We start from the raw sequence: 21,317 nt of genomic DNA, 5'->3' as shown, positions 1-21,317 counted from the left end.
ATAAAATAACTGGGCAACATCTTTCATCGAATTGTTTACTATCATAATAATATAATAGTACTCTGTTTACCATTTTGTAACAAGGCGTTATAAATGTGATACTTTATTTTGCTTAGTTCGAAGTATGCTTGGAAATGGGTCGATTATTTGGGAATGGTATTAGTTGAAATACTGCCTTAGGGTAACAAAAGGCTTCTACGGTATGGATGCTAATCAAAGTTTCATCCGTCCGATTTTTACAACGTTTTTATTAGCTCGTATTCTTATTTGTCCGGTGGTTGTTTATCCAGTAAAAATCTTGCAATCGATTTTTAACTAAATTCCCGACTAACTAGACATTTGAAACTTTTAGAATATATCAGAACACGATTCCAATGCATTTTTTTAATACTTTTAGCCATCTTTAAGTAGAATTGAATTCATGTTCAGTTAATTTTGTTTTGTATGAAAAGTTATTTCGGAAGAAATCCGTAATCCAATCCACTATTATTGGTTGCTAAGGGGTGGTCCTAGCAACTAAATTACTAATATATAACTGCGTTACTATGTAAATCAAAATTACATTTCAGTATTCTATATTTGTTTGTTTGTTGCAAAATAGCGAAAAAATGATTTGTTGACAATAATTGCCTTATTTGTCCTAAATTAGTAATACATAGAATTGTCAAGTTTATATGATTCAACAGAAAATTTAAAAACGTGGGATATTAAAAGTTCTTTTTATCTTGTAATTATTTTTTATTATGTATGCTTACAAACCTACTGTAGTTTTAATCTAAGAAGATATCTATCTTTATTTAGCTAAGTAACTATTAAAAAAAAACAAGTTATGCCCATATTATTTAAATAAAAATTCTTCAATCTATATATTAATATAATATATGTTGATATTACGTGTGTATTTTTTATCTATTTTAAAAGTTGGGTAAGATAATTATTTTTCCTATGTGCATAACTAATCTATAATTGGAAAAGCATTAATATGTTACTTAAAACAAATCTTTTTGGGTATTGATATATTCCAATTTTAAAGTGAGCTCAGACAGCTACATAACTATTACTTTGGGTAATTTTACAAGCAGGTAAGCAGGTTTGCAAGTAAAACGCCGTAGTTCACCCACAACCAACTGCACCATCAAACAAAACCATCGGTTTACTGGTTGAAAGAGAATAAATTTCTTAAGCGGGTAGCGGTCAGAATGCCTCAGGAGGCAATAGCAAGCGTCTATTCTACGTCATCAGTTACATTTTACCTAAACCTCATTCAAAGTCAGCCACAGTGTTCGTGTTCCGCACGCTCAGATCAAATAAAAAATTAGAAGCGGTCGGTAATTCGTCATCCGCAATGTTTTGTTTACAAGAATAAAATATACTTTAGATCAGGTCTTCATAGATCACCATTTTACCAATGCAACATAGTGAGTGAATATCTTTTATAACGTGATATTAAAAACAATATAGGAAAATATCTACAACAACATTGATAAATAAAACGTATCATTCAGTATGGAATATCGTACCAAATAAACAATTAAATATCACCCCTATACCTGTACTGTAATTAGAACATATTACTATATGTGTATGTACTTAAACTGAAACAGAAAACTAAACTGGAAGAGTATAACTTTCTTTTATAAAAAAGATAATAGCAATTAGGTGGCACTATACTTCGAAAGCTCTGTTATTGTGAGAAAAAGAATTGTATTTTTAAGTGAGGGTGAATAGTCCTTGAGAACTTTTATCGCTATGTCTTTGATAACGATCGCCAAAGTAGTTTCGCAACAATAATCAACGGACCTCATCACTTTCACACAAAGGCACTTGTCGGATCTTATTCTTTGAAAATGAACAAAAGAGACGGGAGCTTTATTATGAATTCATTCACTGGGAAAAGTTTTGATTGTCCACTAGTGAAGTTTGAATATTGAATCGGACCTTTATCTGACGGAATGACGGCGGTCACCGCGACCACTTCCGGTAATGGCGGAGCGCCGCGCTGGAGACGGCGGGCGTCGCGGCGCCGGAAGGAAGCGTCCCCAAGTCGGCATTGTCTTCCGCCGCAAGATACGACGGCGCTTTTGCCGGCGACGCTTTTCGGCTGAGCTTTTGTTGCGAGGAAACTTTGAGACGGTCACTTTTAATGAATGTTGTCTCAATTAACTTAGTTGAAAGAGGCTCATGTATTATTGTTCTTGGGGCTAATTAGTGTACTATTTATGGTCACATTTCCTTGAACCATTTACTATATCAAACACTTGAGCTTTCGACACTTACATATGTACTAAGAAATATAATTTATTTACTATCGCGTAGAAAATTTGCATAGGTATATGTGAATAAACTATACAGATATCGTAATCTAGCTTTCACTCATTCAGTCACCATAATATTCGTACGTGATACTTGATACAATAGACAATAATGATTATAATATATCATAAATGTTTAAAATTATATATTCCTGTTCAGAATTAAATTATAATATCGTGTATGTCAGGGGTAGTCAACCTTGTCCCTACCGCATGGGCGTTCCAGCTTTCATTGTGGGCGGTAGAGGTTCTAAAAATATTTTCATAAGATTCCCCGTGACAATTTAAATTTCAGAAAATCATCAGCCTCAGGGATATCATTAATAATTTAGTATAAGTAGTAATAGATTTAACTACAGTAAGTTGTTTTATAAAGATTTATTTTGCCAAACTTAGCAAAAGTCTGACATAAAGTATTTGCTAAGTAATTATTATAATATTATTTATAAATTTTATGAAGTTAAGTTAATTCCATGCTTTATAAATCACCATTACTGTGGAACCGGTGGGCGGCTAGAAAATTGTATTACTTACAGAGATACAAAAGTAGGCGGTAGGTATAAAAAGGTTAACTACCTCAGGGTATGTTTTTGATAAATGTGTTTATTAATCTTTACTTCAGATATATATATTATTTTTTAAATATTCCATATTCCTCATTTTTCAGTGCCAATTAGACCACTGCCAGAGCAACATTTAAACAGTTAAACACAATAATAAAACCAACGAGCGCGAGTGACTAAAACCTATTTAAATCAAACAAGTGCTAGAGAGTAACCCTGAGTTCGGGAGCTCTCTAGGAGTCCAGGGGCCTTATGTCAGAGCTTGCGAGTTGTAGTCGCCCGGTCGACATGACGTCATATGACATCATTGTGACGTACTACCGGAGTGATAATAGCATTCGAGAAAATAACGCTAGTCAAATACTGGCGTTATTCATTGTCCCCATACACAAATAGGTGTTTCAGCATAATAATATCTATGGTGAGCAGTGTGTGTTGGGCGGCTTGCCTCGAGCGTGTATTGACTTACGTGACAATTACGTCATGTCGTCGTGTGACTTTATATCACCGGTTATGACATAGACCTGCAGGAGTCTCAATAGAAAATGTTTGTCTGAGATCCATTCTTCTATCTCCACAAACCTTTTTCTCTGCATCACACAGTCCACAAAATAATTGCCAATGGATAATTTTAACTTTTTAATCCAAAGTAGAGTGGTCACAGTGAAATATATATAAAAAATAGTAAAAACATTCATATACTTACTTTTTAATAACCTTTTTTGACAACTCATATTATTATACTCGTACTTTCATATTTCACTGTTAATTAAATTTACGTGACAACGCGATTTCACGGCTTTAGATTAACAGTCAATTTAATTTTTGTTTTAACCGTTGTAACAGTCTTTCATATTAAACAAACAGCATTTTTAATGTATTTTTTATTCCTTATTTAATAAAAAATACATGGAGATATACATGGGTATAATAGTAGGGTTTTAATTGAATGTTTTTATTAATATATTATATTATACGACTAGCATAAGAGCTTATGAATACAACTGGCAAAGGGTGGAGGTAGGCTGTTAATATCCGCCATAAATAGTGCACACTACACTTTGTCAGTCATACGTATTTGTTTTCATTGAAATAAGACTACAATTTACAGATTGAGTTGGTTAGTTTTTAAAATTCAATGAAACCCTGCGAAAACCAAGCCATAATAGATAATAGTAAAAAAATACTCGTCTGTCTATAAAATATCTTTAATTAATAATAAAATTAATTATTAATAATTAATCATACACATTTTTTGATATTTTATAAATACAATAATATTTTTTTATCTATTATAGGTTTGGTTGGGCAGGGCAAGGAATTAAAAAGAAATGAACAAACAATATGCGTAATATTTTATCTTAATCCAACGAACACAAATAAGTATGAATGAAAAAGTGTGCACAATTTTGTCGTATCGCCCAAAGTATACCAAAACTATTATGGTTTGGTTTAGGCAGGGTTTAATTGATTTTTAAAACTAACAAATATTATCTGTAAATTGTAGTGTTAGTTCAATAAAATCATCGAACGTGCACTATTTATGGCGGATTTTAACAGTCTACCTTCACCCTTTGATATTGATGGATACATGCATGTCTTGTAGGAAAGTGTTTAATTTTTCTACAAATTAATATTTTTAAATAATGCTTGCAGCTAATTTAATTATTATTTTAAGTAGTACCCCTTTTCAACTTCACTGTCATGTAGTATAAAATAATACTGTATCTAAATTTAATACAAGAAGGTTTTTCTTCAATATCTTTTTTACGGACCAAATAAAATACCCTACAAGTTTAACGTTCACTATTCCATTACACAAGAAGATATTTTGTTTCTGTTTATGTGGCACTTTGTCATAAATAAAAGAAAACGGGCAGTTTCAATTTATGAAAACATTCTGTTTCTAACGATAGACAATATGCCAGGATGTGTTTCCTCCCTTCGCTTAGTTCATAGCTCCTTTCATTGAGGTTACTAATAAATAAATACCCAACACTGCTGTAGAAACTATTTATTCAACAAATACTCACAATAATGTTACAATATTATTTTAATGTTATAAATTATTCGTTTAATTAAATAAAAAAAATACGTTATTAAATTATTAGCAACTGCAAGTATGTCAAAACTAAAATTTGGCGAGATCCTAATGTTGCCTAGCAATTAAGGTAAGTACCAATTTGAGATTCCTTTACTCAAGGTTGTATAGATATTCGTGGTTTTAGCCAAATGACTTTCTCTTAGGTATGCCCACATACTGTAGTCTAATACGGAACTATCCTGCCATAAAGCCCATATTCCATTGGCAGATTGCGTCTGGCCCGATCGTCTGCCACGACTGTCAAACTCTATTCTCTATGGTTTTCAAGGATCGTGAGCGATCGGGTCGAAAGTGGAAATTTTCCTATTATCAGTCGCGCGATCCATTCATTTAACAAGCGAAGATTGCCGAAAGCGTACGAAAATAGCCGAATACTCGCCCGCTCGCGCAACGGTCGTTCATACTTCATTTCAATTCGATTGTAATCGATTGGTTTGGAGATTCAAGCTCGACAAGTTATTCATGATGTAAATTAACAATAAGTATACAAAACTTTCTATAAATCTCAAACGGCCGCGTAAGTTTTAACAGATTTGATGCTCGCTAGCTTTGACAGCTTAGTTTTGTTGACGTAAAATTGCGCGGGAATGCGTTCAGTGTAGCCACCAATCTAAGAAATATCTAGTTTTCACCAACCAATATTTTTAATAATAGCAACACTAGTATTATTTTAAACCAATCAAATCAAGGACCAACGAGATTGAATCATTGCGTGTAATTGCAAATAGCTGGCGACGACGGTCGGCGTCGATCGTTGGATCGGGTTGGGTCTGTGCGTCTGCCAGTGGAATATGGCCTTAAGTGATGCCGGTTTGAAGGGCAATAACTCTGTTCAACCAAATCGCTTCTGATATTGGATATATTCCATCTACATGAAGATAACGGGTCTAGGACAACTATGTACTAGTGTTCCGCGACCATTTGAAAAGGTTTTATACACTGCAACACATTTAAAGATCTTCTACTAAATAGAAGTAAAATAAGTAAAACTAAAATAATTAAAGAATCTACTTTATATTGAAAGGTGAATGATGATCAATCTCCACTGATGTTTATGACATCAAGTATCTTGATAGGTCTAAATAGCCGATATACTGGATTATTAGTTAGGTTAACCTAACCAAACCTTACCTAACCTAAACCAACCTAAACTAACAAATAATCCAGTATATCGGGTATTTTCAAAATGTGTTTGCCGCTGTATTCCATATAACCGACTTGTACCAATTATAATAATTGAGGTAGGTACTTTTAACATTGTTCTCCCACAGTGGCCGCGCGGCTTAAGCACTGGCCTAAAGTGCCGTAGGTCCCAGGTTTGAATCCTGCATCTGGCAATTACACATATTGTTATTCAATTTGTGTATGAGTCAGAGTATGGACCTAATAGGTTGAGCAACTGGCTGACATCCATTTCTCGTAAAAACAAAAATCTGTTAATACAAACCTCCACTCCGAGGAGGCCCATATGATCTTATTGATAGAATGGTTAAAAAAAAAAATTTAAATCATACGGTTATTTTGTCTAATTTGAACATTTCAAAGAGTGACTGTTATGTATTTCAAAAATGAAGTGACAGGGAAGGGCTATCAAATAAATATATTAATTATTAAAGCATATGCCACATTAACAAAATTTTTGAACCGTACGCCACTGATACCGAATCCTATTAATTTAAGTAAAAAATAATATACTTTGGTGGTATATACATATTTTACAAAAAAAAAATATTTTCTGTGTCGTATGATCTGGTTTAGGAATGAGACTTTTAAAAAAAAAATACATTAGTAGTTTCTTATGTATTACTGTTTTTATTTTCTACGTTTTTGTAAACAACATATCATTCGTCTTACGACTATGTTCCTCTGTTATATTAGGCAGGTCCTCAGATTCTTGTAACAATGATAAATGAATTATATAAAGGCTTTTTATGCAGCCTCGAAATACGAGCGTTCGTCAAAGAGGTGGCAGGACGCTGCGAAATTTGTTTTTATTAGAGTTTCACGAAAATGTCAAAATGGATTGTTCTCGAGGAAAAACTTGTCAAGTTTTGGCGATAAAATATGGTCTCATTTGCATTGTTAAAAGGCTTTGTAAGTGATTGAAATTTTATTTTAAACTTGGACTATGTAAGTAAATACGATTATTGTATGTATTCTAATTGTTTTGAGTTTTGTATTACTTCATAAGGATCAGATTTTTATTCTCCTATTTTGTCTTAGTACATATACATCCTGGTACTAAATTTCTACAATGAAAACAATTTTTTTCATTATAGAAATTGTCAGTTCTCTGTAGTCTGTAATGTTGACTCTTTTTAGTAAGTATAGGTATATAATCATATTAATCTGCCATATATATTAATTTGTTTTAATGACAAATACTATTAACTGGATATTATAAATAACACTTATAACGTGTTTAACCTTCGGTAGCAAAATAACAATAACAGTTTATATAATATAGACTAAATTAGGATATTAAAAACAGCAACATTCAAAGTGTTACCTAGGTATTGGAAACCTTATGACCACAGAACAGATAATACATAGAATACCGATAGGCAATATTCAATACGCCGCATGGTGAAGCAGGCTTTTGAATGTGTGAGTGTCCTACGACAATGAAGCACGCATTATGCACGTGCTATAGTGTGTGTAATACACCAACATTAAATGAGCGTAAATGCATAAACCAAGAGCAGTTTTTAGTTTTCGACATAAAACGTATTCCTAACACGTGTGTAAGTTTAACCCGGATTCTTCCTTACTCGAGTCGGTTACCTGCTATCGCCTTACCCGTTGTGTATTTCAGTTTCCATTATTTCTGAGTTCCTTGCTTATGACGTTCAAAATTGTATATAAGTATTATATAATAATTACAAGATAAAAAGAACTTTTTATATACAACGTTTTTAAATTCTGTTGAACCATATAAACTTGACTTGACTTGACTAGCATAAACGATCAAAAAAAAATGTATTTGACAATATGTCATATTGATTTCCATAGTAACGCACGTATATATTAATAATTTAGTTGTAAGGACCCCAGACCCCTAACAACCAATAATGGTGTCGAAATAACTTTTCATACAAAACAGAATTAACTGAAAATGAATTTAATTCTACTTAAAGATGGGTAAAGTTTTATAAAAATGCATTAGTATTGTGTTCTGATACATTCTAAAAGTTTCAAATGTATAGCTAGTCGGGAAGTTAGTTAAAAATTGATTGCAAGATTTGTACCGGACAAATAAGAATACGAGCAAAGAAAAACGTTGTAAAAAGACGCTGATTCAACCAAAACTGACCTACGAGTCGGAGTGTTGGACTGTCACCAAAACCGATGAGCATGCACTCAAAATATTCGGGAGTAAGGTGCTACGTAGGATACCAAAAAGATAAAAATGGCGTATTTGACTTATTCTGGAGCTCTATAATCTCTCATCCGTTAAATTTGGTAGTTTTCTACGAGCAAGCCATGTAGCATGATTGGACAATGCTCAACCTCCTTGGAGAATCAAGGATACCAGACCAAACGTTAGAAGGTTGACTGGTAGGCGCAAACTCCAATGGTTAGACAGTGTCAGAAGAGGGGCTAGAGCGGTCAGCATAGACACATCCTGGTCCTAGGATACTGGCCCAGAATAGAGAAGGCTGGTCCATTTATAATGATATTTTAAAATATTATTTTAGGTGGTAAGTAAGCAACATCAAACTGTATAAAATTTAAGTTGTATATTTACTATAAAGAGGCCAAAACAACTAAAAGGCGAAAAACATGAGAAAAACACTGATTACTATGAAATAATTGAAAATTCACTATCAAATATAAATATTCGTGATTTAATATTGAATACATCGGATTAATGTTTCTCACACTCGAATATATCCTAAAAGACTTTTTATTTAGATTGTTTTTTTTTTATTTACGATTCGAATTGATAATAGTCAATGTATGAAAATAGCAGGATATCACAAACACACATTTCCTGAATTCTAACTACAAATAATAATTTCAGTTAAGACGGTACTTCAGTGAAACAGCAAATAATTTTCAACTATAGATGCGACAAAATTTCGGACTGGCTGGCAATCGGAGAGCAAAAGTCGACCTGTGAACACGTCAATTTGTTTTGTGATGGTGACGGGGGAATAAATTCTTAAATCATGTAAAGATGACTAAAAAACGTTACCCATTTACTTGAAAAAGAAAACATGTCAACGAATATATTATTATTATTAGTAATAGAACAATAAACATAGCATTATATGGACGCATGTTGAATTTTTATGACAAATTATGTTTTGTTCCGCACGCGTCATTTCCACAATACAACAGGTACTATCTTCTTCTTATTGTGCCATCCCCTAGCAGAGGTCGACCACCATCAAGGCGATCTTATCTTTGTCGTCTGCTACCCGGAACAGTTCAGTGGAGCTGCACTCGTACCAATCACGGAGGTTCTTAAGCTACAAAATGCGGCGCCGTCCTCTGCTACGCTTCCCATTGATCTTTCCTTGAATGATAAGTTGGGGAATGCTGTATTTTTGTCCTCTCATAATGTGGCCGAGGTACAGTAGTTTCCTGATCTTGATACTACGTAGAACTTCTCGGTCCTTCCCCATTCGATTGAGAACTTCAACATTTATCATCCGGTCAGTCCAGGGAATTTTGAGGATGCGTCTATACAGCCACATCTCGAAAGCTTCAAGTCTCCGTGACATCTCTTGGTGTAGCGTCCATACTTCCGTACCATAGAAAAAAATTGAGAGAACATAACAACGTACCATACGCAGTCTTAGACCTAGGTTAATATCTCGATTGCTAAGGAGGCGTCTCATTTTGAGGAAGGCGCTCCTTGCGATCCCAATTCTAGTTTTTATTTCCTGAGACTGGTCCCATTTCTCATTGACCCATGTACTTAAATATTTATAATGGGTAGGTACTATAACATTTCAAAATCTACTTAAAATAAACTTTTTTTGTCTATGAATATTACTACTCGAAAAATAGCCACGTTCGTGAAATGATATCAATTCTGAATAACTGTACATAACTACACCTCAATTAGACTCATTAATTACATTTCTCCTGAAATAATAATTTTCGTATGGAAAGCAAGATTTCCCAGGGGTGGAGTGATTCTGCACAATTCGCCCGGTACTTTTTTTGCACTCGCATGTTTTTTCGCCCCAATTTTTTTCATAAAGTATCCTCTACAATATTTCCAGCGGCGAGAGTTTCATAACGTAGGGTAGATTTCTGGTACAAAGGGAAACTCAAGAACCTGAATAAATATTTCTTTACGCAAACAGTTTTTTTTTGTATGGGCTTTGAGTTCATTCTTGCTTTGTATTTTTACCTATTTTGGGGAAAGAGACTGTTTGAGATTTCGACTGACGTATATTTTTGAGGTCATCTAAATTTTTGACGATTTTTATATACAATTTTTGCTTCAGAATCACAATAAATCTGTGTATTTTGTGTTACTCCAAGGCTGAACATAAGTTTTTATTGGCGGGTTTGGGAACCAACAGATTCTGAAGCTACCCGACGGTTAAAAATTAAATAAATAATATAAATTCCAACTATCAACATACCTAAGTAATTGAAAATTTGAAAACATAAATTTGGAAACACTTCTGAGAAAATTTATTATAACTAATAAAAAAAATCTTTTTGAAAAAAGTAAGACACTCCGCAGGAATCAAACCTGCATCTCTCGGGTATCGCGCCCACGCACATTGACCGTAATGCTAAAGGAGTCTTAAATTTTGTGAATTATTCGTTGAATAAAAAAAATAGTTAATTAAAAATTTTAATGTATGTAGCTCTAAAAATCTCTTATTCGCTAATTGCAGAGACATTAAATTATATTAATTGTGTTTTTATAGTTATTGAATTTATTTTGTATAGTTTTCATATTTTTGTCATCGTTGAACAATTACAAAATAATTTACCTAAACAATGGAAAAGAGAAATTTTAAATATGCTATTATTTTCAATAGAAAAACGGAACGAAGCTATTTATGACGAGGTGAACCATACGTGGCGATGTCATTTCCACTTCCGTAACGGTTTCTCAATTTCACTACGTCCTAAACGAAGTATAACTTCTGAAATATTTCTTTTAAGAAGGTAGGCTTAAGTCTTCGCCACTGATTGGTTATGACGATATTGAAGATTATGGTAATGGAGGGCAAAACAAATGGTTTCACTTTTGTTGCGTGTGCTCGAAACAGACTGATTTTTTGTGGATTTAAATTTAAAAAAATGTTTGAGAAAATAAACACGAGTAGTAAATAAAACATGCCTAGCCATAATGAATTACATACAAATATCTGTCCCATTATACCTACCGGCTAAACAAATAACATCCACTAATGATCAAAATTCATGGCAAGGTAAATACGAACACACCAATAATTATGATTTCAGATAACAACACCATTATGGAATATTTCCCCTAAAAACGTTGCGGTCACACCAAAATGATAAATAATACGGTATATATTCTGACTGTTCCACCCTTATCACAAATACGTAGATATGACCCGTTTTCCTTTATCGCATTAGCCTATTTGACTGGCAAATTCAGATAATGTTTTTTGACAGTCAATATTATAAGGCAGACGTTATTTCAGGCATTTTGAATTATTTATACGGGTCGAGTAATTTGCATCAGAGATGATGCTGCTTATAGCGGGATAATGTTGGACATTATACTGCGTATTTTGATGTGGTGTTACGTCACTAATTTTATATTATATTTTATACAATAGCAATCAATCAACATTCTATTTTTAAAATATCTTATATAATATATATGGTGGTTTGTAGTTCCATTTTTGGCCATTCTATATATATATATATATGTGTGTGTACATATCTACAAACTTATCTATAGAATGACCAAAAATGAAACTACAAACTACCATAGGATACCATTTTGAAAAGTTCATTCGAATGTCAGATTTTGTCCAGTTACGAGTCTTGATTGGGTAGTTTTCGAAAATGGCTCCCCCATCCCATTCTTCAGATAAGTTTGTAGGTCTGTACCATTTTCTATCATATTATCCTCGCCCCCTCGATGAATAGTCATTTATTTTAAATTGTATCGTACAATTCTCGTGGTCGGCCTCAATCAGGACGATCTTCGCTCTACTCCGGGGGCACAGTGTTTATTTCCCGGTGAGGTCACAATAAATGGTAATGTAATTTTCTCAAAGCCTGAATGTTTTTTTTTACTTTTATTACTAATTATTACTTCATTGTTTAACTGCACTATTGTCATTGGATGAGACCCAATGACTGTTAAATTTCTATCTGGAACAGTTCAATGGAGCTGCATTTGTACCGATAGCAGAGTTAGGTTATGAAATTCGACGTCGTTTTCTTGGAAAATATTATGTTCGGAAATGCTGTACTTTTATCCTTTCATAATGAGACCGAGGTATGTGGTTTTCTGCTTTTATTTGATATAACGCAGATCTTCTTGGTCCTTTCCTACTCATTTAAGAACGTTCGCGTTTATCAGATAGCAGCTGTGGAGTGGTGATGTGAAGCGTGTACGAATACCCAAACGGTGTCAATTATTATTATTCAAAACTCTCCACATTCATAAAACTCCAGAAGCTAAACTGGGCAGGCCATGTCCGGTGCATGCCTGAGTCATGAATACCGAAGAAGATCCTCGACGGAAACCCAGGGGGGAAAAGGCCAGTGGGAAAGCCACGCACACGATGAGGTGATAACATTACAAAATATGCCAACCAGCTGCTAAAAATTAGGAACTGGAAAAGACGTGCGGAGGACCGTTCCGGCTGAAGGACGGCGGTGGAGGTGGCCAGGACTCGACTTGAGCTGTAGCGCCATCGAAAAGTCAATTATTATGACGCTTTGTTAAATAAAAGCGATTTTATTTATATTTTATAGTTACTTATTTTTACAACAACAATAAATTAATCTTCTTAATCTTGATTTGATAATAATAGGTGACCAAATTCTATTTAAATCATATTAGTGTACTAATTGTTCGTTCTGTTAATCTATAATCTTTTTATTTCCGTGTTGTAAATAAAATTGAAAATTAAAAATATTTAAAATGAAGAAAACAATTAAAAAATGTTGTCCCCTTAATACTGTATTGTAACAATATGTAATCGAGATTTCAACTTTTATTATTACAAAACCCATTTATACCTACCTATTGTTTTATAAGCGAACCCCGGAGGCAGAACGACGTATTTCAAATAAGTTTTAATGGAATTTCATGAAAGTTTTAAACCTTATTAAATCTTATAGTATTAATTATTATATATACAAAACCATCCAAATAATATTGCTTATAAGGTTGATTATATACAATAATGTGTATTGATTATTTATAAATTAATATATGTAGTATTAATAACACTTTCAATAAATTTATTTTTTAATTCCAATGGATTATATTGTGACCTTCCACTGTGCCTGATTCGCAAAGTATTCAACCAGTGTGTGCTTCCCGTAATCACATATGCGTGTGAAACATGGACCCCAAGTAATAGAGATATCCAAAAAAATTAGAGTAGCACAACGTGGTATGGAGAGGTGCATGCTGAGCATAACGCGAAAGGACAAAATGAGGAATGAGTGGATAAGGAAGCAGACAAGGGTTTGCAATGTAATAGAGTTCATTAAAAGCCTCAAATAGAGATGGGCTGGACACATAGCTCAAAAAAAAAACAATCGTTAGACAAAATTAGTCATCCAGTGGTATCCCAGAACTACAAAACGTCCGCAAGGTAGACCTAGAGGCCGCTGGATCGATGAAATTATAAAGTTTTGCGGAAGTACGTGGCAGAGCAATGCACATGACCGAGAGAAGTGGAAGCAGCTTAAAGATGCCTTCATCCAGCAGTAGATAGATTCAGGCTGATGATGATGATATATATACATATATTTTTAATTAATTTATTTCGAATCAAACCGTCGTTTTCTCATACAATTAATTATTACATAGAGATAAGTTAATTAGATATTTTTAGTATTTCTTAGAGGTTGAAAGATAGTTATAATAATAATATGTACTATTTGGTTAAGTGGAAGGTATATAAAAATTGCGTAGTTAGTATAATATTTTTAAGATATTACTAAAGTTACGTATGTACATATTATAATATAACATAAAACTGTCCCGATGTTTATTTGACAAAATATTATAATACCATGATTGAATATGACTTAGTTCACTATATTATATCCAAGCCGTGGCACTGAATTTTCTGGGTTACAATGATAGTGCTCGTTATTGATTATCTTCGAATGTAATGCGGTAACCTATTTTCAATAATTGAAAAAAAAATTGATTGCATATTTCATTGAAATTATTACCATTGACCATCATTTTTTATAACCTGTTTATGAGCCATAAAAAATAGCACTAACAACAAAATTTACAATTTTGTGTCACTTCCTGACTAGAGTACCAACGTTTTGGGATCAGATGTAATATTACGTCGTTGATTCTACAATACCTGCTATGAGTACAAAACCAAATTGTTCAGGAGACAAAAAAAACTGTTTTAAAAAATAGGTAAATATGTTTCAAGTCAGTTGACTATACAATTTGATGACATTAATAGTTTTACATTGATTGAATAATAAAAAAAAACATTAAAAAAGAAGGAAATAAACAATAAACCTTGATTATTCTCTTTATTACCACATGACAGATATTGTCAGCATCTTTTTGATTACATAACAGGTATTTGTTGTGAACAAATTTTCATAATCAATTTTAGTAAAATGCAAACATCCATGAAAAAATATTATACATAGTATTTTATAATCAAGTTTATAGAAAATAAAATGAATCAAATAAAGAACATACTAACATGACAATCAAAATTATTTTTATAATATTTTGCTATGATATTTTAATTAGTTCTTGGAATTTGACGTAAACCGCAAATTATCATGGAATGTGATGATCCTTTTCAATACCTATCGTTTTTTAGCTCTTGAAGGTGACGATATTTGGATGCAAAAATGGGTATATCTTCGATATACATTTTTAGACAATATTATTGCCTGATTTTTGAAGGTGACGATATTTGGATGCAAAAATGGGTATATCCTCGATATACATTTTTAGACAATATTATTGCCTGATTTTCTTCGTTGCAAAAGAGGTAGCCATTCACATGAATAGCTCAAACAATAGTTGATATCACCATTCGGTAAATATTTTAATTGACGAATATCATCGACAGTAGGATCTCCGGCTCTCTTGCCTAGTCTGAGTGATGTGAGGTTTGTTTGTAACTGATCATATTGTGGGAAAAAAATCAAAAATTAGTACTGGCACCTTATATTGTTGCTTCTGTCGTGCTAATCTCATCCGTGCTATGTAATCCGATGGTGAATTTTTTGGTGGTTTGAAATAATGTTCCAGCGTCGCATGAACACTGTCGGCCTCCATCATAGTGTGACCTTTTTCCAAAATATGTCGATAAATATTGTTATCGATTTTTTCTTAGCCATATCGCTAAGAGCACTGGTTATTGTTAACCTTATTGCGATTCTGTTAAATACATCCATCAGAAATAAGTACCACTTCTTTATAGCTAGGGGTAGATTTTCTAAGTAATCCATAATGCATACTTGATACACCCCCATTTGCTTCATGCCATACGTACAATGACACTTTTTTATTATTTAATTCATATATGATGAAGTTATAAACTTGGAGTTTTTGCTTATAATACATGGCATAAGCATCTGTTTTGGGGCACAAAAGTACACTTTGGAGATCCATTGTCAATACCAGTTTTTCAGAACTTGCACTCTTTTTTGAAGCGTTTTTGCAGCCCTATTAAAGTGTTTTTTCGAAGAGTTTTAACCGAAGGTTCCAACAACTCAGCTTGTTATATAATATCTGAAGACACGGATACATCTTTCATTGACGACCGTAGAAGGATCATTATTTATGTGTATAATATTATGTTGTTCACCTGAACGGAATGTTTCATTTAAAATATGAGTAAGTAATATAGTCTAGAAATTCAAAGGTACCTGCATTTGAATCTGTGAATTCATTTAAATTTCTATGACCATCTACGGGAGTTAAAATAATATCTCCAACATCGCTATTATCCGATAGAGGAGCTTCATTAAAAATATGAAGGAGCTTCGTATCAGAGCCAGAAGCTGTAAAATTATCTAAAGATCCCCCAGATTCTTGATACTTTTTGTGTAGTGGTAATTCAAGAATATTTTCCCTCGATATGACATCTCTAAAAAATAATGTTATGAAAATTACATGTCAAAAAAACAGTTAAAATGACAATGAACACACGAATGAAAACAGATAAAACGTTTCACTTTTGATTATTGTAAAGATAGGAAAGTAAAATTTAAATATTGGCTATTGAGGTGGTGGTTGTTAATATACTTCTTGAATTCGGATAAAACCTTAATGTAGATTATAGCGGCTCTAATTTTTTTAAATAAATTGAAATTGAATAATGGAAAAATGTGTTTTCAACCATGTTGATGTTGATGTTACAATAACTTTACACATAACAGAGTAAATAGTAAAAATTACCTCAACCTTAGCCACTAAATTGCAAACCCTTTTAATTCTTGAATACAATTATATAATTTTATTATAGTAAGTAGTAGAAATAATATAATTCTTACCATGCAACAAATCAATGGATAATTACTGTCATGTGACTGACAAAAGTGTTAACTTGACTCATTAAAATGTATGAGAGTCATATCAATGTTTGTTTGAATTGCACATAACTGTTATTTCATTTAGTAATATCTGCCAAGCGATCAATGTCATAAAGGTGATCTTAAGTTAATTACTGCTATGTACACTTATATCACATAGCAGATATTACCATCACTGAATTCAACACCGACATATGACAGCTTTTGTGTTTATTTATTTAGAATATTTTGGTAATTCCAATCACATAGCAAGAAGTATAGATGGATGGAGAAAAAAATAACCTATCCAACGATATAAATAACTCAAAACTGACAGAATGTGCACATAGCAGGTATTGCAGAATCAACGACGATTACCTGTTTTAGATTCAAACTTAGCGAATAAAGATGATACTGTATCTTTTAATATCATATTTTTACTCTAACGTACAGTAAGTGGTAATAACATAATACAATCATACAAGTTACCTCATAGGACATCAAAGCATGTACCATAGAAAAGAAAACTAGTTCTTATGCATTGGACAAGTATCAATGTCTACGACTTAGTAATACATTTTACCAAGAAAAAAACAGTAGACATAATCTGAAGTCAAAAGAACTCCAATTGATATATATATATATATATATGTATAATTTGGGCCCTATGCATAGTCATATTTACGTCTGATTAAGTCTAAGTAAAGTATAAACCCACTTATTTACATAAATATCACTATGCATATGGCCCATAATTTTATTAAAAGAAATACTTAAAAAATAGTTACATCAAAATTATTACTAACCGTGAGATAAATACCAAAGATCTAAACGCCAATTGGATTAATAATTAATAATTTCTAACTTGTTGCATGAGCAATTAATTAGTTTTGACTAGATTGTATTTTATAGTTGAATTAAAATACATACAATACAGGTAAGTATATATAGTAAAAACTATTTAACGGTAACATAGACTTTAATTCGATTAATCAAATATTGTAATGATGGACCTAAACAGACAGTAATTCAAAGAAGTATTTTTTTCAATTAAGTACAACAAATTAAAATCGAAATACTTAATAAAAAAGATTATTCTAGTTTTCTCGTATTAATAAATAGTTAGATCCAAAATCTTTTGATATGAATCTAACGGTTACCATTTTATTAAATATTATATTAAATATGTGATCTGTTTGTGTTGACAAACTGAAAGACTTGATTCGAGTGGAGTGATGGTTGACTATGTCGAGTGCAGGACTCGATTAGTGAGTAGTCCACATAATATTACAAGAGATATTGTTGCAATCAACAAGTCACAACAGACCTTACTGGTGTCGTTACGATTGAGGAAATGTTGACGATTATTACCTATCTATTATTTTGTTTTGACAACAAAATATACATATTTAAGTGCGTCACTCATTTAATGCTGAGATTCTTGCAAGTATTAAGTTTGTTTAATATATGCTCCTTAGAGTACAATATAATATTATCTCAACGTATGTTTACGTACTAGAACTCAACTATTATGATTATTGCAGCTATATGTTTTATAAAACCCAGTGAGAACTATAAAAGTTACAAATTGCGGATTTAAAAAAGTTAAATACTTGCAATATATTTAATTACCAAGGTGGAAACCTGTCATTCATTGATTCTAAAATATAGACATATGCCTCACAAAAAGGCAAAATATGGATAACTACCACTTGTTCAACCTCATAGGTATTTTCCATCTTCGAGATTTGAATCAGAAACCCACAACATCATAATTTGATATGGAACCAGTCATCTATCGCTTATGTGAATTAGTATGACATATTTTTGAAAAAAAACTGTGGTCCGAAAAACATCATGTCTTATGACTATATGATTAAATCGCATTTATCCAGACATGTAAATATTATATCGAATACTAGCAAAGGGACTCAGCTTTGCACGGGATCGCTTCATTAATTTTACTTAACAAAACAATAATAGATGTTATATTGTTCTATATAAAAAAAATGTATCTAGACATGTAACATGTTAAAATGAAAATTGAATGAATTCTGACAGTCAAACAAAAGAATTTAAAAATGAATCTAAAATAAACAAATTTTATCTGTCGTAAACATTCAAAAATTGGAATTGGCGTGAAAGGTAATTTGAACAAACATGTTAGTTGGAGTCAAGTAAGAAAAGTTAATCAAGCAAACATAATTATTTTGATTTATGCAATATATTATTATATATTATGTAGAAATTACTTATGTTACCATAATAATATGTAATATAGAAATATTATAATATTACTGAAGAAAAATACTAGCAGTGAATTTCTTTTGTTTCGATTTTTTCAAATTATGTTTCGAACACAAAATATACATAATTTTATTAGCAAAAGTCATGAATCGTCGTCCATTGTAAAGCCTTAAATATATCTTCTATAAAAACCACTGTAACAAGGTACATTTTGACGTAAGTGTCATTTTTGTGTATCTGTTTATTTTAAAGTTTGGATGAAAATTAGTAGTCCTAAAAATATTTTTTATATGTAGGCTCTATCTCTATACTAATAGATTTTCTTCAACATATTTGGATCTAAGGAATAAGAAATAAAGGGATATATTTTAATTTAACGTTCGAAAGATTAAAACAGATATTATATACTGTTAAAAAAATTAGGTGCAGTTTCCTCACTATATTGTATATATTATTTATAGATGAAGCAAGTTTAAATATGTACCTAACTGATTTGCATGGTAAATTATAAGCATTTCTGATCATTTTTTCCATATTATTTCTAATATTAAATTATATTATATTGACATGATTTTTTTATTGTAAATTTAAGTAATTTTATTAAAGTCTGGGTGTTATGTGATTATTTTACTTCCACTACTCTATTACTGTTTCATTACATTACTGTCATTGAGTCAAGTTCCATGTTGTAGTGTATTTTAAATACGAAATAATAATAAGTATAAATATAATATGTAATATGAATATTATTAATTTTAATACAAACTCATTTTTGTACTGATTCCACTACTTATTAAATAAATGGACTCTGTACAATAAAAGCGTTTTATTAAAATTAATAATACAATGCACCATTAATTGACAGTTAACAAAATTTAATAAATATAAATATAGAGAGATATCAAGTTTTTTCTTGAAATATTAATAATATTTAAAACACTTCGGTAGAATTTACAATAGAATAATATTGTAATTTGAAGTCGATTATTTCAATTTGGCAACCTGTGCATTTGTATTTATTCAATTTTTATTACCTACCTCAATACAAAAATAACCAGTAGGTAATAAATTTAGTAGGTAAGTACTTAGAGTAATTGTTTACTTTGAAATAATTTCGTACAATAATCTGCCATTGATGTTATATTAATATGCTTAAAGTAGCAAATCATTATGCATAAGTAGAGTTGTATAATCTTGATGTTAATTCGTAAAATCAGATCGAGAGCTTTTATAGGGTTAAGCTTATAGCTCTTGATAGTAGGATTTCTACATGCAAGCTAATATGTTCAGGATTAATTAAATGAAAAGCTTTATGTGGTACCTACATACATAATTGAATCAAAACCGTCAATCAAGCCCTGCCATTATTGGATTAGTAGATACGTCTATCATTCTCTGTATAATTTTAATAAAGGATTTATCTAACATAACCATTTTTTTCCCATATTATACCAATATTAATTTGAAGCTCATTTCTTGGTTAATAGCATTAAATAACCTAATAAAAATTACTGAGACATTTTATTTAAATAAAGAAGAAAACCGTTTATTTCGATTAATTTTGTAACGATTAATCCCGTATACAGCTAAGGTATCCTAATAAAGTTTTAAATTAAATATTTTTCAGTTTTTTTGGATTGATAATAATTCAGATACAAATGTAGTCAAATCCACGACGAGTAAACGATTTATTATATAATATACATATGAATATATTTATGTTTTTTCTTTAATATTATATGTAAATATATCTTTAATCATAAAATGAATTATATTAATAAAAATCAAACCATTTACCTTTTATTAGACAATCTAAATAATCACTTCAAACTTCACAATAATTTTCAAACATACACATCACAAAATGCATTCTTATAAATCACAAAAAACCACAACCTTTGTCCGAAACTTTAAGCTTTCAAAAAAATAAGCTCACGTAAGTTTACTTCGAGCTTCGATCGACGCAGCGACAAGTAAAGGCGTATGTTCGGCACGCGGTTTCGCGGCAAACTGGCACCAAAAATTTGCTTTTGCTGTACTAGTCTGGGAAAATTATTATGTCGCGCGTGCGCACCACCCAACAACCTGCCGCTTGGCCGCTTCAATGGGTCAGGGAAATTTCCGATCGGAAAATGAAAAATGCAGCTCACGTAACAATTTTATTGTAATTGCGAAAATAAATTCACAAGTTTTCCGCCACAATAAAGAAACACTTATTTATTTTTCTGACTAAGACAAATTTAGATGAATGTTTTTTTGCAATTTATAAAGTCCTAAAGGGATCCATCAAATTACCGCGTGCTTGATACTACTATGCAGATGATCTGGTGCTTATGGAAAAAGCCACATTCACATAATAGTATAATAAAATTATACATTGAA

The 21,317-nt window shown here is 31.7% G+C and overlaps 1 long non-coding RNA gene across 1 annotated transcript in view; it reads right to left on the bottom strand.

Annotated features, from left to right (window-relative positions):
• LOC147078940 (uncharacterized) overlaps positions 1-20,861 on the bottom strand; it is a 117,192-nt gene extending 96,331 nt beyond the window's left edge. Inside the window, exon 1 of the long non-coding RNA XR_015070846.1 lies at positions 20,733-20,861. This is a non-coding gene — a long non-coding RNA (uncharacterized LOC147078940). The remainder of the gene's footprint in view (positions 1-20,732) is intronic.
• Between the last annotated feature and the right edge of the window lie 456 nt (positions 20,862-21,317).

The sequence above is a fragment of the Rhyacophila brunnea genome, unplaced genomic scaffold (assembly GCF_057557595.1).
Source record: "Rhyacophila brunnea isolate RB1 unplaced genomic scaffold, BYU_Rbru_1.0 scaffold_10, whole genome shotgun sequence".
NCBI classification, from domain to species: domain Eukaryota; kingdom Metazoa; phylum Arthropoda; class Insecta; order Trichoptera; family Rhyacophilidae; genus Rhyacophila; species Rhyacophila brunnea.
Note: the sequence above shows the minus strand (reverse complement) of the source record. Positions and strands in the feature narration are given on the sequence as shown.